The sequence below is a fragment of the Meriones unguiculatus genome, chromosome 4, assembly GCF_030254825.1.
Source record: "Meriones unguiculatus strain TT.TT164.6M chromosome 4, Bangor_MerUng_6.1, whole genome shotgun sequence".
Taxonomy (NCBI): Eukaryota; Metazoa; Chordata; class Mammalia; order Rodentia; family Muridae; genus Meriones; species Meriones unguiculatus.
Genome location: NC_083352.1, coordinates 60,206,142 through 60,229,572, shown reverse-complemented (window position 1 = coordinate 60,229,572; position 23,431 = coordinate 60,206,142).

The following is a 23,431-nucleotide window of genomic DNA, read 5'->3' as shown; positions in this document are numbered from 1 at the left end:
AAATTTTGGCACCTCTTTAGGTGATAGCCCAGATAAAAGAGGACAGGAAAGAAGGGAATTTAGCTGTTTGCCTGATTGCCCTAGTTCTTGCTGGTAAGCTCATCTATCCTGATGGAGCATTGTTTCACCGATATTAGAGCCGACTTCCCTAGGTTCCACCGTAGACTGAAGATCAACAACTCTCCAGGACTCCTTCAGGACTTCAGCACCAGAGTGGAACTTCGGAGACACCCAGCTTCATGGGCTGAACGTCTACCCGAGTCTCAGCCTTACGAGTGTGAGCACTGTTGGAACAAATATACTAGTGCCAGGCCAACTACCACACTGAGAGTTGTTGGGTATTTCTTTGCACGTGAATGTGTGTGTAGCATGGTGTGCGTGCATGTGTGTTCACACACAGGTGCAGGTGTACATGCACATGTCTGTGCATTGTACATGGAGGCTGAAAGCTATTTCAGGTGTCTTCCTCCAGAGCTCTCCACCTTACAAACTGAAATAGTCGACCAGTTGAACACAAAGCTTGCTGATTAGCTAGCATAGATTTCTTACTTTGTCCCTCCACTGTGTAGATTATCCGCTATGACACACTATGCCAGGATGAGAGGCACGCTTCTGTGCCCATCCAGTTTTCACATGGGTTCTAGAGATCCAAACTCTGTTTCTCAGTCACAAATGAGAGGCAAACGCTTTATCCACTGAGCCATCAACCCAGCTGCTGCCTTGGGTTTTGAAGGCACTAATCAACAATTCCTTCTCACAGGCAATAGAAAGCAACTTTGGCTGCTCATGAGAATCACCTAGGGGCTTTTAAGCATTCTAATTCACAGCCATGAACCACAAAACAATTAAAACAGCATCTCTGGAGGTAGAACTTGCATATCAGAATATCTGAAAACTCTCGGGTGTTTTCAGTGTGCATCTCAGTTCTTTCTCCTGTGTATAATAGATTCAGGAGGAAATTAAATATAAAAACAACCTGCTTTATTATTGAACAGAGTTTCATCTCTGAGGCCCAAACCACTTTCTGTTTCTTTGAGCATAAATTGAACCATTAGCCATAGAGGGATCAACTAGACAATTGCAGGCCTGTACAGGGGCAGAGCTGGTCCAGTTGACTTCTGACACTTGGCCAACCAGATGTAAAGTCCTGTGAGGAACAGCAGAAAGGCTATGCCAGCACACGCATTTTCTCCATTTCACTCCTCGGCTCTATGTCTTATAGAAGGTAAAGAGAGGTGGAAAAAATAATGAGAAGTCACCAATGATTAAAATTCCTTTAGGTTCTCTTTCCCAAGGAAAGTCAATATAACTTCCAATTTGAATTGAATTAGAATTAAGTGATTATTCTCCCATAAAACCCAGCTGACTTAACACTGAGTTTACTGAAATATACCATTTTATTTCCTACTGTCTTCCCCTTTCCTGTCCACTTGAAAGATTCTCTGATAATACTTCCTGCATAATATGAAACATAGTTATATGTATTTTTTTTCTAACCCTTTGATTAAACTTTCAAGCCTATCAGAAAAGTCAGATCTAACAAGAAAACAAATGAACGGCTTAAGTGGTGGTAGATACACCAGAGAAAAGTTAAAGCAGAGTAAAGATAAGAGTGTGATGGAGTCCAGGGCTCATGTTCAAAGTGCTGGCACTTTTTACGCAGCCTGGCTTCTTCTTGACCTCCTGGTTACACAAGTGATGGAAGAGAATATTTTAGCATTCCTAATGCTGCAGTGAGATCTGTGGCAGAACATGAAAATGGAAGACATTTTTATCTTACCTCATGTCTTCAGTGGGCTCAGTCCATTATCGGTCCATGTTGATGCAGAGCCTGTGGTAAGGAAGGGCATCTTGGAGGGGAGTATGTGGGGGAGTGAACAGCCATCTATCTGATATAGCTTAAAAACAGAGAAAGGCTGGGGTGCAGGAAGGAAGACTTTCTCATTCTACCTTTGAGCTCTCCAGCCTAGGGGTGGTGCTACACACAACTAAAGAATATATTTCCCAGAATCCCTTTTTCCTAGGTCATTAGGAATTGGCTAAATTCTCCCCGTGAGATGCATAAAATGTGGGAAATTCAAAAGGATCAAAACCATTTTCTTGTTCTTTGCAACTGCAGAAGATATAAACACATAGTATGACCTAAAGGCCAAATCTAGGAGTTATTCTCCAATTTTCGTTGTTTCCAATTATTTCTAAGCTCTTAATTTTTAAATTAAATTCCTTTATGCTTGCAACATCAATACATGTGTCTCTTTCTCATATGGGGCATATGATTGTAAAAAAAATCTCCTGGATAAAGTTAACCTTTGATTGAAGAGATGCCTGAAAAAAAAATATCAGGGCTTCAGTCATATAAGCTGAGGAAAAAAGTGCTGAGCAGCGAGAATAAAAACTGCAAAGAAGAGGACAAGCTCAATGTGCTTAGAAAACAACAAGAACTATAACACAGCTGGAGAACAAAAACTGAAGAGGAAGAGAGTTGCTGTATAATTATGGAAATATAGACAGATGCAGGATTACTTCCAGCTCTATAGGGCAAGGCAAAATGTTCAGATGTAATCTAAAAGGGGAAGTCAGTAGACTATTGTATCAAATGACTGATATAAGCTTAGCCTGGGCAGAGTGCAGACTATAGGAAACAGTTATAAAAGCAGAAAAACAGCTGCTGGCTGTGTTCATAGTTTGAAAGACAACAATAATATGGACTGTTACGGTATACTAAAAATGGAAGCAAGTGAATGGATAGTGTGGACATATTTTGAAGGTAGTACCAATAAAAAATTTAAGGCATTGCATAGACTACCACCTGAAATAAGATCTGAATGAATATATAATTTGTTATTCAAACAAGAACCTTTTGCAAATGAATGAGAACCTTATTAACATTTATGTCAAGAAAATACATATAATTTGTGACTGTCATATGCAAACTAAACTTACAGGTTCCCATGAGTAGGACGAAGAGAGAAAATTCAAGACTGCATAGTCTTCTTTCTCTTGAAACATTGAGTGGAAAAAGAAGCCGTCTTGCCAGCTGACAATGTGAGAGATGCAGGTAGAAGTCAATAGGGACGACTTCATGGATATGTGCCCAGTACAGGTCCAGAGTGCTGTGTATTTAAATGCTCTTAGAAAGGGACTAAAACAAGAAAAAGCCATTAACCAGTGAGAAAGAAAGTCAGAGTAGGGATAAGATGTGGCAAGGGGATGGAAATTCAGTTGTAATTATCTGGCAATTACTGTAAGTATAAAGCAGCCCTGAGTGTGTTTCAGAAGGGTGAGCAGGTGATTCTTTTTATTTGAACTCAGAAATGGTCTTGGTATTAGGACTCAATGGAGCCCATAGCCAATAGCCAATGGCCCTCCTTAATGGAATGAGAAAAAAAAAAAAAAAAAACAGAAGAATGAGAAGTACTTAATACAGAAGCAGCAGTAGATACCCCTTTTCTCAACTACCACATACATAAACACACAAACACACACAGACACGTATGTACACATACCCATGCAAACTAGAGAAAGGGCAACTGAGATACATTGAAACCCCTGTGGATACAAAACACTAAAGATTCCTACTTCAGTTTTTGTAATAAATGTAGAGATAGGCCTTAATTCTGATTTGGAAGATTGTTAGGTAATTGGTTAAAATATCACTTAAACTGTTTAAGTATAAGTGATCAGTTTAAGTATAGTTACATTTTAATTTTTCAACTTGTTCAATTTTTGCTTGTGGTTCTTTAGCATGGTTGTGTTTTTTCATTCTTTTCTAGGTTGTGAGCTTTCATCTTTATAAAAAGTGTGTGACATTTTGACATTGCTATTGCAAAATAAGTATGATCAATAATATTTTAAAGGTCTGGAAGTGTAGCACTATGGTAGATTACTTGGCTGGCATGCATGAGACCCTACATTTGATTCCCTACACAGAAACAACACCTACATCTGTATTTTCATTTATACATTGCTTAGCTTGTCATAAAATTTAAAATCTGGATATAAAAAGTAAGTACAAGAAAACTGAAGACATTATATTAATAATTTATTCTTAAATAGGTCTTTATACAAATATCATCTCAACAAATCTTTAAAGAAAAATAGAAATGAATTGTTTAATTATTTCCAATCATATAAATAACATGAAAGCTTCAATATTTCTGTCAAAATATTATCTATCTTGAAAACTCTGTCATTAGTTCTATTTTATCATAATTTTATCATAAATAATACATAATTAGCTAATTTGTAACTATTCAAGTTGTTTCTTTGATTTTCCTAAATTAATTTCAATGAGTTCTGGCCTCTTTTCCTGCTGAGTTAGTAAGAAATGTGTGTTCAATCTGTAGGGTCCAGCTGTATTGCAGTATGAAGGCCAAACTCCCCATGATTGGAGGAGAGGAAAGCAGAGATTTGGAGTTTGGTGAGTATAGGACAACAGATCCCCATCTTGATAAATAGATGGTATGAGGACCAACTCAAGTGCTGCCGTTCAAGCATGAAGACCTGAGTTTGTTCTCCAGAGCCCACACAAAACAGCTTGGCATGGTGGCTTCTACTTGAAATTCCAACACTAGGGAAGTAGAGACAAGAGAGTTCCCTGCGGCTCTGTGGCCAGACCCATTCAAGGAAGCCATAGGCCAACGAGACACATTTGAAAACAAAGTAGACAGTGCTGCCTGATGCTGTCCTCTGGCCTCCATTCACATGCAGGCACACATGTGAATGTACATCTACATATGCATATGTCCCCCACAGAAACACCATGTATGCACACAACGCACACACACATACATAAAAAACACAGAAGTAGGAATTCACTTTGATATACATGTCACCTTAAACACACAACGAAACATTTTTTAAGCTGTTGAAGGGGAATGACATTCCTAATTAGCAAAGACCCATCAGCTGATGAATTTCAAATGGGCCCAGCAGAATAAAATCCCTCAAACTCAGTGCGCTCCAGACGTCTGAATTTATAATGGGTGCTATTTTTCGCAGATGTGATCCACTCCATGTACTGAGCCTACCAAGTGATGGGGGTGCTTCGTCGCATGAATGGCAGCTCCTTTGCCTCCCTGGTGTACCTTATCATCTGAATGATGACATTTTGTTCTCAACAAGTGATGCACGGTAAGCCACGGGGTCCATGTCATCCTTATGGTTTACAAGGTTAAAATAAGGAGAAAAACACCGTCTTAAAATAATTAGTTTCTCAAGTAGTGTGGTGACAGTGCCTACAATAAGCCAGGCATGTAGACCTGACCAACGGTCAAGACAGCAGATGTGGAATGATGTTCTTAGTAGCTTGTATTTCTCTTTAAAAGAGGTGACTGGGCGGCTGAAAAATGAATGCACTCCAAATTCCAACCAGCTCTGAAAGTTCTGCCATCCATGAGATCTGCCTTTTGAATATTTTAATATGCTGAAAAAGCTTCTGTACTTTGGGGGCCATAAAAGGGTCATAAAATGAAGTTAATGCCATAAAAAGAAAAAATGGAGATGGGACAATCTTCAGCTGTGTCTCTTCTGTGGGGCAGAATCTCCTAACTGCTCACATCTGTTTTCCCTAATTGCCTCACTCTGGTGCTTAGTGATTCTTATTCTAGAAATACACAATGTCCTTTCACTCCACTTACACCATTATCAGCCTCCTTAATGTCACCAAATTGGGGGGGGAGCAGATTTAAGGCACAAGAGAAGGAATGAAGGGCAAGCTGATCTCAACTGAGATTTTTATCCTATCTCCTTCATCAGTTGCTATAGCCATGGGTCTTATTTTTTTTTCCTGTTACTGTGATAAAATACTCTAAATGAAGCAACTTAAAAAAAGAAAGAATATATTTGGTATAAAATTCCACATAACGTTTATCGCGGCAGGAAATTACAGCAGAAGCTCAGTCGTATTGCAACCACAGTCAAGAACAGAGGGCAGTGGAGCAATGCATGCTCAGATCACTCTCCCCACTATTACACAGTCTGGCACCTCCTGCCTAGGAAATGGTGTCACACACCATGAGCAGGTAGGTCTCCATACTAAACAAGATCATCCCTCACACAGGTGCCCACAGGCCAACCAACTAGGAGACTCCATGCCCAGGTGACTAGATTGTACCAGCTTGACAATTACAACTAACCATCTTGTCTGCTTGATACACAAACACATCACTTTAAGCCACAACCTCTTGTCCTCAAAGTCTCATACCGTAAAATACTGTATAACTTTTAAAGGCCCCATAGTCTTCCAAAATCCTAACATTTTAAAAATCCAAACTTTCATAAGTGTGACCTGAATGTTATCATCCAGATGATAAGGTACATAAAATTACAAAAAAAGTCACATACTTTCAGCCTTTTAATGACACAATTTTAAACATTCTTATTCCAAAGAAGTAGAACCAGAGACTAGCTAGAAACAATCACCTCAAAGCAAAAGCAAAACCAAGCAGAGGGAATATTAAATCCTGTAGCTCCATTCCCAGGGTTTGATGTTGCAGGATAGTTGATCACACAGTGAATCCCGAGATTGTGATGTTTACTGAAAAAAACCTATTTCTAGGTGTGGTCTGACTTAACCCTCGTATACATCTTTAATCCAAGAGGTTTTTTTTTTTTTTTTTTTTTTGCTTGAGTATTGTAAACAGGATTAAGTAAAGTTAACCCTAGGTCAAGAGGCAGAGCAAGCAACCAGTCGACAGGAAGAAAACATCAGAAAACAACAGAGTAAGAGGAACCCAGGAGGATGAAGAGAGAGATGCACAGGAAGTAGAAGGGAGGGGCATTCAGTTTGAGAAGTTTTTTGAGACAGCATTGAAAGGGAGAGTTTCCTTTTCCCTTCTGGGATGACAGCTGAGAAGGAAGGTCAGATGGGTGCTTTCTCTGCCGAGACAGCAGGCTTTTACCCCAGCATCTGGCTGCTGAGTTTTCATTGGTAGAATTGAACATTTGGGTTTTGTTAAAAACAACAGTTCAAAGTCTTTAATGTTATCAACCAGTCCTAAGAAAGCTTGGGCAGCCCTACTCCCTCCGCTTGCTGCCTGTAACACACTCAATTTCTCTCTTGAGTTGGATCCACTCTCTATATACAGGTCTTCTTGACAGATGTCACATGGGCCTGGCATCTTCAATTTTCTAGGGTTTCCCCTACAACTTAAGCTTCACATTCATAGCTTCACACAACGGCTCAAAGAAGGCTATCTGTAATGACTCCAGTCTCAATACAAAATGCCTGGCTTCAATTTTTCTCCATAACCCTGTCAGTCTTGCATTTACTATGTCTTCAATACCAATGTCACACGGATGCAGTTGAAAAGTTCTTTTACCAATAGCCTGGCCCTGGGGATCACAGCTGTAATGGCTTCTGTGTGCTGCCCTGGGGGAATGCATTCCTGTTGCCCCAGGACTAAAGAGCAGGCTTCTCTTTGTCACAGCTTCTTTGTTAATTGTACTCTCCTTGTCCAAACTTTATAATCTTCACACACCATTTCTTCATCAAACAAATTAGTCCATTATTATTCAATGAAAATTCATTTAAGTTCTCAGAACATGGGAAGAATGACAGTTCCTGTACCAAATCCGGTATGAAGGGCCCCTAACCCAGTAACCAACAGAACCTTTGTTCTTTGTAATCTTATAGGCAGGGCTTGGTCACTCAAACTCTCCTCTGAATGCTTTCTTCTAACAGTCCATTAAACTCTGCTTACCTCATTCAGGGGCTTTTCTGGCATAAAGTTTCAAACTCCTTCACATTCTTCCCACAAAACAATTCTGAAAGCCTAATGTGTAGAAATCCTAATAGGTTTGTCACATCAATGACCCTGTCTCTGGTACCAATTTCTATCTTAGTTTAACTTTCTTAGTTTAACTTGCTGTAATAAAGACCTTGACATAGAAAACTTAAAGAAGGAGAAGGTTTATTTGGCTCACATTTCAAGGTTACAGTTCATCATTTCCGTGAAGTCCAGGCAGCAAGAGCTCAAAAGAACGAGTCATGTTGCACATTAGATCTGCAGTAAAGAGCAATGCATTGAGTGCATGCCAGTGCTTCAGCCACACAAGAGACCCTGCCCTAGGAATGGTGCCATTTCAATAATCAAAATAATCCCTCCAAAACATGCCTACAGGCCAGCTTAGACAATCTAAGACAATCTCTCATTGGTACTCCCTTCCCATGTGATTCTAAATTGAGTCAACTTGACAACTAAATTAAACATCACACCATGGTTTACCATGACTTAGCAAATTTTAGCCTCTCTCTCTATGTATAGATATAGATTATATACGTATTATTATATATTATATGTATTATTATATATGTATATATTATATGCATACATATTATATATAATATATGTATATATAAGGATAATTAATTAACTGAAAAATGTAAACACATTATTCCTACCCCAGTATCTGGAAACTTCATTTCTTCATCTCCTTCAGCATAACATGCCTGCATCTTGCAATTAAGCTAAGGTCTGTTTGAGCGACACACTGAGTTCCATGTTTAGTCCCTTTAGAAAGGGAGTTCACCTCATGCTCACTCTGATGACTTATTTAAGGTTGCAGAACAGCCTTGTCCCCAGCTGAAACTCATCTTTCTCAGTTAGCCTAGAAACTGCCACTTGAGTGTGTGTCTTAGAGAACTTATGGATTTAATGCTTTTATTGGTAGCACTTTAAGCCCTATCCTTTTAATTAATGAATGTTGTGTCATTAGAGAGGGTGAGAGAAGAATGAGTTCATAGTTTTTACTACAATGTTCTTCTGTAGCTCGAACTCAAGGGAATAGACATAGGAGCAGCACACCCCAGTTTTCCTGTGATTGCTTTTCTCCTACTCTTCAGCATTGGAAGACTAAAACTAACGTGAAGATACTAACTTTTCTTCCTAACATCCTAGCCATACTGTTGGGCCACCTATCTCACCACGTTCTTCTGCAGCTGTGGCCGTGAGGGGTATAAGATAATGCATTCCCAAGGCCTGCAGTGGATCCTGGGCTATATTATTCTGCAATGGCTAGGATGATTTTTCAACTAATACAAACATGACCTGGTGATGTGCATGTTCAGAAAAGGCATATATGATGGTTAAGGTTGTCAATTTGACAGGATCTAAAAATCATCTAGGGAGACCAGCCTCCAAGCATACTTGTGAAGGATTAGCCTCTGAGCATGACTGTGAGGATTTTTTTTTTAAATTAACTTCAGTGGGAAGACTTGCCTACTGTGGGTGGCACCATTCCTTATTGTTGAAATCCTAGACTATACAAAGGAAGAGAAAATAAACTGAGCAGAAGCAAGCATTCATCTCTCTCTGCTTCTTGACTGTGAATGCTATATGATCAATGGTATCAAGATTCTGCTGCAAGGCCTTCTGGTGTTGGTCTCCTTGGTTTGCCTGTGGTATATATGCAAGATTAGAGTCTCACAACAGTGTGATGCAGCCATGATCATTCAGGCCTTTACAGCCATTGAAGCAGGACATTCTCCCCAAGCATGGTTGGATACCATAAAAAGCTAAAATGATACGCTCAGGATGCGAGGCTAAGCACTGCACTCAGGGTCAGCCGCTTTGGACCCAGAGAAGAGCATGTCTGATTGCATGCGGGTTGATGCCCCAGGTCCTGCCTCTGAGAAAAAGGTATCGGACGGGTCTGATGCTCTTTGGGTGGATGACACCTAAATGAACATCTGTACAAAGTCCCAATTTATTTCTAATATCAGAGATCAGACCTCTACTCTTGCCTGATGTGTCTAAAACAAAAAGGGGGAACTGTAGAGAGCTGCGGAATGCTATGCCTTAAAGATGGAGCTGGTTTCCGCCTTCCACCTTCCCGATGGTGAGTGCTCTCTGTCAAGAACAACTCCACATTTGGCTAAGGCCGAGGATCTGGCTTGCTTCCATGTATGTGGACCTATCTGCTTTGCCCCCGTGGCACGCCTGGGTTGGCTACCCAGAGGGTATTTAAGCTGTGGGCTGGCTTTCCCCGGGGTCCGAGGATTGTTCAATGTTCCTGAATAAACTGCATTGAAAAAAAATAAAAATTAAAAAAAAAAAGATTCTGCTGCAAGAATCTCCCCACCACAATGGACCCTGTCATATAACTGGGAGTCAAAATAAACATTTTCTTCCAAGTTGTTTTTGTCAAGGTATTTATATCACAGCAACAGGAGAAGTATCTAGAACAGCAAGTGTGATATATGCACACTTTGTCAAGCAACATGTCTAAGCTTCCATCTGCAAGCTGATCTCTCTCTGAGGCCATCTCCTCTTTAAGAATGTCTCCCCCATCATAGCACCAGAAGTGTTAGAATGCTAGATTTTTCGATGTCCTCTCATAGTTGCCTAACAACACATGGCGTCTGATATGTCATGGAGAACTCCACTGAGGCACTCACAGAAATAGTTCATTCCTATTATCAAAGTCCTACCCACTCTGTACCTTCCAGGAAGAGAAGTCGATTCTGGAAATTAGAAATTTGAAACCAAGTTGCCCCTTCCATGAAGTCCAGTAGCATTCCAAGCATCCTGTAGTTTCAGGTACTTGTCACCAACCCTTGACTTAACAATGTGTCACAACAATTGACCTCCTTCATCCTTTGTGTCATCCCCCAGACTTCCCTTTGTATGCTTTATCCCTACATACAATTATTTAATTTTTTAAAGACAGATGCCAAATGGCTTTAAGACCTATTCTAATGGTGGTAGTTTAGCTTGATACACCTGTAAGAAAATTCTTTCCATATGTGGTCACATTCTTATGTACTGTGGGTTAAGTGTTCAACAATATTTGGGAAAGGACATGATTCAGGATAAATGAATGGCAGCTTTCCCATAGAGAATGTGGCAAAGATGCTAATACTGGATTAGTGCCACTGAGAGACCAATTAAATTCCTGTATCAAGTACGTACTTGATACAGGTACTGTGTGAAAGGAGAGGTTGGAACCTACTAAGGATTAAAGTTACAAAACATTAAGGTTCCCAGTACCATGGCACTGTTTTCGCTTTCCTTTCCTTCTTATTCTAGCATTTACTTGTTGGAAACTTCTAACAGGCACTTCCTTTTTACTCCAGTAACAAATTTTATTCCTTCTCAAGTCTTTGATGGGGTTGTAGACCAAATAGTTATAGTTCCATAATTAAGCTTAAGTTGTTTAAAATTTTTTAAAAAAGTGTTTTCATATAGGTAATACCAATAAGGATAAAATTAAAGTATAGAACTCTAAACTTGTCAAGATAGGATAGATAATCAAATACTTTCTCCTAAATTGACAAATAGATATGAACTGCACATTGCACATGTAAATCTTACCTAATAGTTTTCATAACTTTTATAATTATTATTGTATTGAAAGAAAAGAAGCCTTTTATTGGACTTAAAGAGGGAAATGTTGGTACAAAATTCTTTTGGAATAAATACAATTTACCCTTGTTCATTCAAATACTAATTTCTCTGCCTCACTATCTGGTTTCAACCTGGACACACTTATTCTAAGCATCACCTGTCTCAAGTTTGTGTAAACATGCTGCTATTTGTTCTCTGCATTGTAAATAAAACAACCAGCCAGTGCTGTGCAATAGAGAAAATAGGGTGGGACATCCTGGTCTGGAGGGTAGAAGAAGGAGGAAAGTAGGAGGGGAGGAGGAGAGCAGAGATCAGCAGGAGGGAAATTTGAACCATGTGGAGAGATGAACCAGACCTAAGATATGACTAAAAGCAAATATAATGTGGGAAATCTGAATGGTAAGAAACTATGCGGGCTTGGAGGTTTAGGATGGCGTAACTATTGCCCAGCATTGTACTCTAGGTTAATTAAATAAATCCCAGTATCTGTGTGGTAATTTGGGTATACAACCAGTTTAGGAGTAACCACTGTTTAATTAAAAGATAAATCAATAATAAATATTAATACACCACAACAAATGGGTTAAGAACTCAAGGTTCTTAATCTTCAGTGGGTATTACAATGACCCAGAGAGAATTCTGAGCTCCCTTTTCAGAATTTTCCATTCCATAAGTAGATTTAGGGTAGGGTCAAAGGTGCATGTGATGAATAACAGATTCACAGGCACCACAAAGAGAGCTAGCCCTTTAGTTTAACTTTGACTATGATGATTAACAAGCTCACTGATTACTTCTCAGTGCCAGCCATGTTGAATAGAATTTTTGCCAGAGCATTTATTACAATACCTTCAAACTGACATGCTGTCAAACTTGCATCAGATTTTCTAATGATGCATGAAGTCACATTGTGAGAAATAGATGTCACAGTCCCTCACTAAACAAATTAAGGAGATTTTTACTCCCTGTAGTTATATCCCATGAATGCTGAATTAGCAGTCTCAAGAATTTAGCTTTTCCTTGACAATCTTAACAAAACTAGTCCTCCTGTTCTGCATGCCACATTTCAGCAAACCTATTTTTAACACATGGTATGGTACCATCTCACCTTCAACACAACTGGCCAAAAGTTGAATGACTTGACTTTTAACTGGTTCCTGCCCTAGCTCTTGTAATTGAGTCACAGATGTGACATGTTATCTTCAACTCCCTTATTCCCTTATAATTGTTTTCCAGTACTTTTGTCTTTCCTCCTCCATTTTTGTTGACATGCCCTCAATTTAGATGTGTTTCAAGCCTACCTAAGTTTACCTACAGGCTCCCATCATTCTTATAAACTACAGCTTTGATCTCTTCCCTTGCTGGGGAAATCTTCCTATGGTGCTTCAAATGTGAAAGCCTCAGGCTAGGAATCAAGAAGCCTGCATTCCAGCCTCTTCTCATCTTTCTAATCCTGTCTCATATTACTCCTGCTACTTTCCTTTCCTTGGGTAGATATGAACAAATGTTCATTCATACTGGATATGGAGCTAATGACAAAACAAAAAGACAATTGTGCCCAAATCCAAGTTGGTGAACCAGTGAACTCATTTGGCTTATTTACAGGAGTGAGGAGTTATTTACAGGAGGTTGGGTCAGTTCAAACACAGATGAATCACAGAAAAGCACCACTCCACCACGGTAGTGACTTCAGTTCACTCTCACTTCATGAGCACTTCGCAAGAGGAATGGCTGAAATTGATGTAAATCACCTCAAGAGAATGTTAATAGCCCCTTTACTGTCATCAAAGGCATAACTATCATTACATTGTTCTGCTTATTTCATTGCCACACTACAAGAAGTATTTTACAGGTCACCTCAGCAGCCTCTGCTCCATGATGACAATGACCATGTCATGTCTAAATGAAACTGAACACACACACACACACACACACAGAGAGAGAGAGAGAGAGAGAGAGAGGGAGAGAGAGAGAGAGAGAAAGAGAAAGAGAGACAAGAGAGGGGGGCTAAAAATAACTTTAAAAGGATGCTAAGTCAGGCTCAGAGATGGCTGATGAATGGTTATTAGAGGACTGGAGATAACCTCCGCTCATTTTTCCTTTGCATTCTGGTTCTCCCAATCATGAAGAAATAATCAATCTGCAAATCTTCAGTGGATGTCCAGCTTTTTTTAAGGCATATCAATTTTTATCTTTGTCATCACAGCATTTATATATTCTATATATTTTATTTGAATCATGCTTCTATAATTAATGGTGCCCTTGTGAAGTGAATTATCATAATGTTGTAGTTATTACCGTATGCCATCTTTATTAACACAGGAATAATTAAGTTTTTACCTACAATTCAATTGAGATCTTTTTTATTTACAATCTTCTCAATCCTGTAATTCAGTGTTTAACATGATCTCTGGGAAAGTATATTGGGAGAGTTTTCAGCCACAAACTAAATGGGTCTTCTTTCTTTCTTCAGCAAAAACAGCTAATACATTGAATTCATAAAGATTACATGAAAAACAGGCACTCGGGGCTAGAGAGAGATGGCTCAATGGTTAAGAGCACTGACTTCTTTTACAAAGGACCTGGGTTCAATTCCAAGTACCCACATGGGAGCTCACAACTGTCTGTAACTCCAGTTCCAGGAGATCTAACACCCTCACACACACATACCAGCAGGCAGAACATCAATGTACATAAAATAAAAATAAATAAATAATTTTAAAAAAGGCATTCTGGGAAGGTACATAATTAAGGAAGGGTTTTATTGTTTAGTTTTTATATTTTTTATTCATTACACATCTTTGATGTAGCCTTATCCCCCTTCCCCTCCCAGTCCCACCCTCCTTCTCTCCTCCTCCCCAGAAAAGGGAAGCTCCCTTTCCCATCCACCCGAGGTCATCAAGTTGCATCAAGACTGAGAATTCCCCCTTCCCTGGTGGCCTGGAAAGACAATTGCCTGGGAAAAGTGATCAAAAAGTTGTCAAGTGGGTTCACGTTTGATGCAGTCCCCACTTTCCTTACTAGAGAACCCGCATAAAGCCTAAGCTGCCCATCTGCTACATATTTGTAAGGGTCCAGTTCGTGCATGGTCCTTGGTTGATGCTTCAACAAGTCCTGGTGAGTTGGCTCTGTTGGTCTTCTTGTGGAGTTCCTGTCACCTCCACATCCTTTTTTCTTTCCTCGCACTTTTCCACAAGATGTCCTATGCAATGCCCAGTGTTTGACTGTGAGTCTCAGCATCTGTTTTGAGACACTGCTGGATAGAGTCTCTCAGAAGACAACTCTGTCAGGTTATTGTCTGTAAGCTTAGCAGAGTGTCATTCATAGTGCCAGTGGTTGGCACTCTCTGATAGGGTGGGTCTTTGGTTGAGCCTAGCATTGGTTAGGCACTCCCTCAATATCTGTTCTGTCTGTTTTGTGTCTGTGAACATTTGTTGGCAGGGTAAATTTTGGGTTGAAGTTTTTATGGATGGGTTGGTGTTCCCCTCCCTCTGCTAGGAAGCTAAGTCTAGTTAGAGGGTGTCCTTTTCAGTTTCTATGGCTTCTGCTACTAAGAGTCTTCTTGTTGAATCCCCCTCATGTTCTCCCAGGATCCTACCCTGACTTCGGTCTCCAGCTTGTCACAGAGATACCCAGTAAGGAAGGGTTTAAAACAATGCATTTCTCCTTGTACTCAAAGAGACATTAGTTGAGGCTGGAGAACCATAGCTCAGGGGTGAAGACCACTGGGTGCTCTATCAGAGGACCCAGGATCTACTCCCAGTACCCACATGAGAGCTCACAAGCATCGGTGTATAATTCAAGCTCCAGGAGATCTGATGCCCTTTTCTGGCCTCCTCAGGCACTGTACACACAGTATACAGACATACATGCAGGCAAAATAAGCATACTTGTATATATGTATGTATGTATGTATGTATGTATGTATAAATAATAAGAAAAATTGAGAAAAAAAAGTAACATTAAGTGACATTAAGATACTCTCTGCTGTGGGGGGAGGCATGTGTGTGTGTGTGTGTGTGTGTGTGTGTGTGTGTGTGTGCGATGTGTATCTGCAGACCAGAGGTCAACCTAGGTTATTGTTCCTCAGGGAATCACCCATCTTGGACTTGCTTTTGTTGTTAAGATCTCTCACTAGCTTTAGGGTGGCTTGCTGGTGAACCTCAGGGACACCCCAGTCTTTATTTCTCTAATACTGGGATTAAAAGCACACACTACCAAGCCTGGCTTTCTTTATTTCACATGAATTCTAGGAACTGATCTCAGTTCTTCATACCTCCATGGTAAGCATTTTACCAGCTAATCCATCTTAACACATCCCATTTGCTATTCTGATGTAGATGAGAACGTGAGAAATAGTTTATAAATATGTATGTGCATCAGTCTATAAATGAATTGCTCGTCAATCAACCACAAATTTACCAAGTAACAAACAATACTCCAAGATTATTAATCATGTGATCACAAACAATAGTAAATTGCTATGTTAAAAAAGGTGCATATCTCTTGGGCCTGCTTGAAATATTTCACTATATATTCCACCATGACCACAAACTTTCCTTCAAGTTAACCATACAGATAAGTAGAATGACCTCTATTGGCTGACCCTGAGACACTTGGAGAACAAATGCTTATACCTGGATGGTAACGTCAATAAAATCAGAAAAGTTCTTTCAGTTTCTGAGGCCCAATTGTGTGTGTCCTCTCCATTCTTCTCCTAGCATGGATGCCGTCCCATGATGCTGATGAACTTCAGTGCATAGGGAAAAGTTAATGTCCCCTTTTTGTGTTCCTGAGCTGCTTCCTAGCACTGAGTGACTGCTGCCTAAGAGGAGGTGATCCTACTGGAATCTGAGACCAAGTGAATGGAAGCACAAATGTTCCAACCAGGGGCTCAGCAGCTCTCAGTCATGCTTGTTCTCCTGGGAATGGCTGACAGAGCAGGTAAAGCAGACTGAGGATGGGTTAGGAGAAACAATTCTTCTAATTTCATTCAAATTCCTAACTTACATTTCATTTGAACAAAATACTTTCTCATTTCCCACTTCTTAGAAAAACTTTTCTCCCCTCTTTTTGCTATACACAGAGTTAGTGCTAACATTTTAACTTTTCAAATGAATGGAATTTCTTTTGTCAATTTTTAAAATTATATTACTGTAAAAGAAATTATTCTTACCAAGTTTTTTAAATGTAAAGTACCAAGCTTCAGGTGATTGCCTGATAATAGATGTTGCTAATAATAAAAATGTTTCTGTGACCTCTGGAGACCCAGAACTAATTTGAATATTTTCAACTATGACACAAATTCTCTATATTAGTTCTGAGAAAACTTGGAAACTAAAAATGGCTAAGGAAAGAAAGACAATGCCAAAACACTGTTCTGTTCTACAAACATACTCTTGAAATGCCCACAAAAATCACAAAAACAGGCCGATGTCTGACAGGAGTAATATATTTGGAGCAGTTTAAAATAGAAAATGAAATGTACTATAAATGATTTAGTCCTGAGCCAGCTATTTCAGTTGGAGGAGCTTTAAACAGTGTCTCCTCTTTATTTTTATTCTTTGTTTAAAATTTGTTTATTTATTTATTTATTTATTTATTTATTTGTGTTTGTGTGTGAATGTACATGTGGAGGAAGGGCATGCCTTGTGCTCCTACGGAGACAACAGAAGAGAGTATTAGCTCTCTCCCTTTCTCATTCTCTGACATTTCCTTTGAAGCAGGATCTCTCCCTGAATCTGGGTCTTCAGTTTTCTCAGCTAGACTGGAGGTCAGCCAACCCCAGTGATTCTCTTTCTTCCGCACACTCAGAGCCGAAATTATACGCATTTGTGGGCATGACTAGCTTCTTACATCAGGGCTGGTAGCCAAACTTACTTCATTATTGCACAGCAGAGTCTCCCAACCACTTTCTAGCCCCAACTGTCTCTTTTGTAAAGTGGATCAGTAGTTATATATTAAAAAAAAAAAAAAAAAAAAAAAAAACTACCTATAATTTATCAGCTTTGGCAGGAGTGCCAGCCATCTGACTTACTAAATCTTGCCTTCTAGAGATGCTATATTAGTTGGCTTTAAATGACAACTTGACACAACCTAGAGTCACTGATTTCTTCGAGAAAGTTTCAGTGAAAGAGGTTGATGCTATGTTGGCTGGCTTCTGGGCATGTCTGTGGGAGATTGTCTTAATTAAGATGATTAATGTGGGAAGACTTAGCCCACTGTGGGTGGCACCATCCCATTGGATGGGGTCCTGAATTTCATGAATGTAAAAACCAAGCTGGGTATAAAATAAGCAAGTGAACATGCAGGCATTCATTTCTCTCTGCTCTTAACTGTGGGTGTGATGGGACTTGCTGCTTTGGGTTCCTGCTGCCTAGGCTCTTGCAACAATGGTTGCAGAATCATGAGCTAAAATAAACCTTTCTCTTCCAAGGTACTTTTTGTCATGATATTTTACAAAAGCAACAGAAATGAAACTGCAATTGATTCTTTACCTGGTTTCCATTCCACAGGAGTCTTTCTTTGAAGGTTACTTTTATTCCAGAGGCAAGTTAGGACAAAAGCATCAGGAAGAAAAATGGTGAAGGCATGTCAATTTTTCAAAAATTTGAAAGAACTGCAGGGAGAACACTGACCCTAATTTCCAGTTGGGCAGATTGTACCAGGAAAGGATCAGATACAGCAACCTGACTCTGAGGGGACAGTAGCTCATCAAACAAATGATCTTAGTCTTTACTCCCAGGAGCTTCATCTGTGGTTTTGCTTTTTAAGATGAAAAAACAAGAACGTCTTGAATCTTTACTGTTGTTTAAAATATCCTAAAATTAAGTTAAATAATTAATTATCCCATTATTTCTTCTAAGGGATAGGGAATATTTAAAATGAACATTGGTCCTACCTATCCATTACAGTTACGTCTGCTTGTGCACAGTGTTTATAAAATCAACATTTACTTGTGGTATCATTTATCTTATTTATCTCATTTTTCGTATTCTTAAGTTATTTTATAAAAAAGTAAATCACATTTGCCCTCCTAAAATCATTCTTCAGTCACTCTAATTGTATAAACCATGTTTATGCCAATTTAACATCTGGTGAAACTGAAATAAAAAGAGGTTAAATACTGTGTCCCAAAGAACAGCAAATTAGTTACAATGTCTGAAATAGAAACCAATCTCACAAGCCTTCATTCAGTGTTCTAGTCCATATTGGGTGGGTCTGAATTAGGAAAAACCAGTTCTAGAAAAGCATTCTTGTGGGGGACTACGCAGTTGTCACTGAAAGTTCTTCCTCACGTAGATCTACAGTTGAAAAAGAACCTACTTCTCATTCAAGTTATACTTTAATTAGAAAGCAGAAATATGCATTTTTTTACAGAAGTATATTAAGGTTATTTAAGTATTACCTTTACTAGGCTCCAGTAGAGTTAGTTTGTAATCAAAATAGCAATCTCAGACTGTGGAGTTGCCAACGCAAGAGTTCCATCCCAAGAAAAAATGTGGAAACCAGGAAGTGATGGCATATTCTTGTAATTCAAGTGCTAGGGGTATGGAGACAGTAAGATCTAAGGTGATCACTGTCCAGGCAACCTGCCTTACTCAGTGAGCTCCAGACCAATGAGAGATCCTGTCTCAAAAAGCAAGACAAACATCACCTGGGGAAAAACAACCAAGGCTGGCCTCTGGCTTCTAAATGAGCATGTAGGAGAGACTGAATACACAGACAAGTAGACAGGAAGACAGACAGGCAGGGAGGCTGACAGACAGGCAGACAGTCATACAGACACATACACACAGAGTAATCCCGAAGTAGCAATGAGTGATATCTGCCCTCATGCTATAGAACATACAAAACACATAACCTAGTAACATTTTTCAGATGAACAAAATAAATCAGCTCAATCTTTTAAACCATGCTACTGGAAAATGCTCTGCTTGGGGTATAAACTGTTAAGTTTCTTACTAAAAAGAATCATTTACTTGCTTATGATTAGAATTTTAAAATCAGTAACAACTACTTGCAAATATAAGCAAAATCATTCAGGGATTTTGTATGTAAAGGTATTAATGCCTAGAATTTGCCAATGTTTGTTTAATCAAGAAGGAAAAACGTTTTGGGTTCCAAGATGTCAGCGCCCAGGGTGTACCATATCTAAGGAGCAGAAGATCAGAGACTGCAAAACAGGTTGAGTAAACAGGCGGCTGGATCCAAAACACGGCCTTTGGTGCTTCCTGGACTGGACGGGATATCTGAAGAGTTGGGGACAATCAGATCCAGGACCCCCATGGTGGTCTCCTAAGTCCAGGAGTCACAAACTGTGAGCCCCCTGCCCTCTCTGCATACTTGAGAGAGTACAGACCCACAGGTCCAGGTACCCTCTATCCCAGCAGCCAGATATCAGATCCCTCCCATGTCCCTGAGGGCAGTATCTGGATTCCTGGGACAGCATCCTAACATTCAAACCATAGTTCTACTGGTCCCCCTGTGGAGACCAGAGGGACAATAAAGTCATACGGATCCCAGATTCAAGATGATGGAGCCCAGATGAATACGAATCCCAGAAGCAAAGTGTCAGGTAGGCCTATAAGCTGCAGCTCTGCTGCCTTCTGAGGCACCATATCCTCTGCAATTGCCACCTGAGACAGATAACCCCTACCCCCCACAGCTACCACCTGAGATGCCCATGCCCCACCCTTCAAGGCACAAATGCCAGCGTCCCTTGCCCTTCAAAGCACCCATATCCATGTCCCACCCTGGAAGGCACTGGCACTCACACCCATGCCCCTGCCATTCAAGGCACCTGTGTGTATTGGTGGCTGCATCTGATACTCCAGCACCCTTCCGTCTTCCCTGAACCTCTCTCATCATCCTGAAAATTGCTCCAGACTCCATTGACTGGCAGATCCAGCACTCAGTACGGAGGCTATGAATAACCAGATGGCTAAAGGCCAGTGTAAGAACACAATCAAAGAAACCAGGACATCATGGCTCCACCAGAACCCCACCCCCAAACAGTGGATATTCTAATGGAGATGAAACATAGGAAAATGACCTTGAATCTATGTTTATGCAGTTATTAGAGGCATGTAAAAAGGAAAGAAACAAATTTCTCAAAGAAATACAAGAAACTACAACCAAACAGAGGTCATCAACAGACAAGAAACCACAATCAAATGGGTGAAGAAAATAAATAAAATTGTTCAAGACCTACAAATGAATTAGAATCAATAAAGAAAATACAAACTGAGAAAACCCTGGAGGTGGAAAACTTAAAGATATCAGGAACCACAGGTGTAAGCATCACCAAGAGAATACAAGAGATGGAGGAGAGAATCACAGATGATGAAGATACAGTCGAAGAAATCAAACATCTCTCAAAGAAAACATTAAAGCAGAAAAGTTCCGGACACAAAACATCCAAGAAATCAAGGACATCATGAAAAAATGAAACCAAAGAATAATAAATAGATGAAAAAGAAGATTCAAGGCTTCAAGGTCCAGAAAATATTTTCAAGATAATCATAGAAGAAAATTTCCCCAACGTAAAGAAAGATGCCCTTAAATATACAAGAGGCTTACAAAACACCAAACAGACTAGATTAGAAAATAAATTCCTCCAACCACATATTAACTAAAACACTACATCTTCAAAACAAAGAGAAAATATTAAAATCAGCAAAGGAAAAAGGCCAAGTAACATATAAAGGTAGACTTATCAGAATCATACCTGACTTCTCAAGAGAGACTACGAAAGCCAGAAGGGCCTGGGCAGATGTCATATAGACACTAAGAGACCACCGATGCTAACCCAGACTACTATACTCAGCAAAACTTCCAATCACAATAGTGGAGAAAACAAGATATTCCATGACAAAACTAAAACGAAATTTAAACAATATCTGTGCTGCATCCCAGCCCTATAGAACATACTAAAAGGAAAACTCCAATGCAATGAGGTCAACTACATCCAAGAAAACACAGGATATAAATAACTTCACAGCAGCAAAACCAGAAGAAAACAATCACACAAACACACTATCACCACCAACTCCACAATAAAACTAACAATCACTAGTCACTAATATCTATCAACAACAATGGACTCAGCCTTCCAATAAAAAAAAAAACACAGGCTAACATAATGGTTGTGGAAACAGGATCCAACATTCTGCTGCATCGAAGAACCACAACTCAGCAACAAAGATAGACACTACCTCAGAGTAAAGGGCTGGAAAATGGACCAAGCAAGCAAATTGGAGTAGCCATCCTAATATCTTATAAAATAGACTTTCAACTAAAATTAATCAAAAGGAATATTGAATGACAGAGAAAAACTTAAAGAAATGTTCAACGTCCTTAGTCATAAGGGAAATGCAAATCAAAACGACCCTAAGATTTCACCTTACACCCATCAGAATGGCTAAGATCAAAAACTCAAATAACAACACATGCTGGAGAGGTTGTGGAGAAAGGGGAAGCCTCCACCACTGATGGTGGGAATGTAAACTTGTACAACCACTCTGGAAATCTATCTGGTGCTTCCTCAGACTGAAAGGGATAGACTAACTTTGTAACCTGTATGTCTTCTAAAGCCTATAGTTTTGAGTTTTAGGTCCAGGTTAAGCTAAAGCCTCTTAGTACCTTTCCAGAGAACAGAGGAATGTGACCCTATCTGTGAGGACAGATATAAAAAAAGGGCAAGCAAGCAATGACCTTCACTCAGCAAAAGAAGGACCAGACCCTTGTCCTTGAGATAGCGTTTCTTAGCAATGGACCTAGACTTCTTCTGAGTAGCTTTTGACCTCCAGCCAAAAGTCTATAGCCCCTAATCTTCAAGGATGAGCTAACCACCCCCATTTAAATTGCAGCTGCATCCACACTTGGCAGGACTGGCCAAGCTTGAGCAACTAAGACTAACCAATTATCTTACTTTATAGCTTCCTCATCCAATCCTAAATTGCCAAAACTAGAACTTCAAATCTCCCGCAATTTTTCTTTTAAAAACCTAAAGGCCTTTGTCTCCCGGTGCCACTCTTTGCTGACTGGCAGGGGTGACCCCGTTGTACAATGGTTAATAAACCTCTTGCTTTTGTAACGAGTCTTGGTCTGGGGGAGTTTCTGGGAAGGGTGCGATTGAACTCCTGAGCTGTGAGACCCCAGGTCTTACATTTTTGGTGCGTTTGGCCAGGAAAGGGCGTGCCCCTTCCCTAACCCTCATCAGACTGAACTCGGAGGTCAAGCTCAGAACAGGATAGTCTGTTTCTGTCTTACCAATCTGTTTCTTGTCAGAGATGGATGCCATGAGGCAGCCTCTCAATTAGATTTCTGTGGTACCAATCTGTTTCAGTTTAGGCGCCTATCTGGACCTTTTTGGTCATCTGATCAGTCATTGCGATTGACAGACGTGTCAGAATATCGCTTGACTGGGAACTGGGGGACGCCCCAAGTTTCCGTTTGGGAGGTTGGATCTGAGACGGTCCTCCTCCCGTCTGATTGTCGTAAAGAACGACCGCCACCAGGCAGCCGTTCTATCAGAGCACTGTGGTACCACTCACAAGGGTGTCCTTGTTTGATTACTTGCCTGAGTCTTTGTGTTTCTGTTGTTGTTGCCTCTCTGACTCTTTTGACAGAGAGATGGTCTAGCTCAAGAGCATCTGTAGAAGGGGTTCGAGTCCCCTGAGTGGTTCGAGGCCACTCGCCTGGAACGGTTTCATTAAGGTAGACAGACATGTCATTAATGCCAAGTCCATGGGACATCCTATAGGACACTCAGCTTGCCCCTTTCTGTGAACAGGGAGGAGCAGAGAGACTCTGCTCCCCCAGCAATTTAAATCCTGTGTTTCTCATGCATGTATGTATTTTTCTGTGTCTGTTTCTTTGTAGACTTGGACTGATGAAAATTTGGACAGAGGATAGTTAAAATTAGAACTAGTTCTCGGCCCGGGAGTGCACATGGCTGCATGGCAGGACACCAAGCAGTGTGCTCTCCCTCCCGAAGAAGCCAAGGAGGGAATGCATTCGGGTGGCTGGGGAGACATGTGGAGCTGGGGCTGGAGCTTGGGCAGGCGGTGCTAAGGCACTTG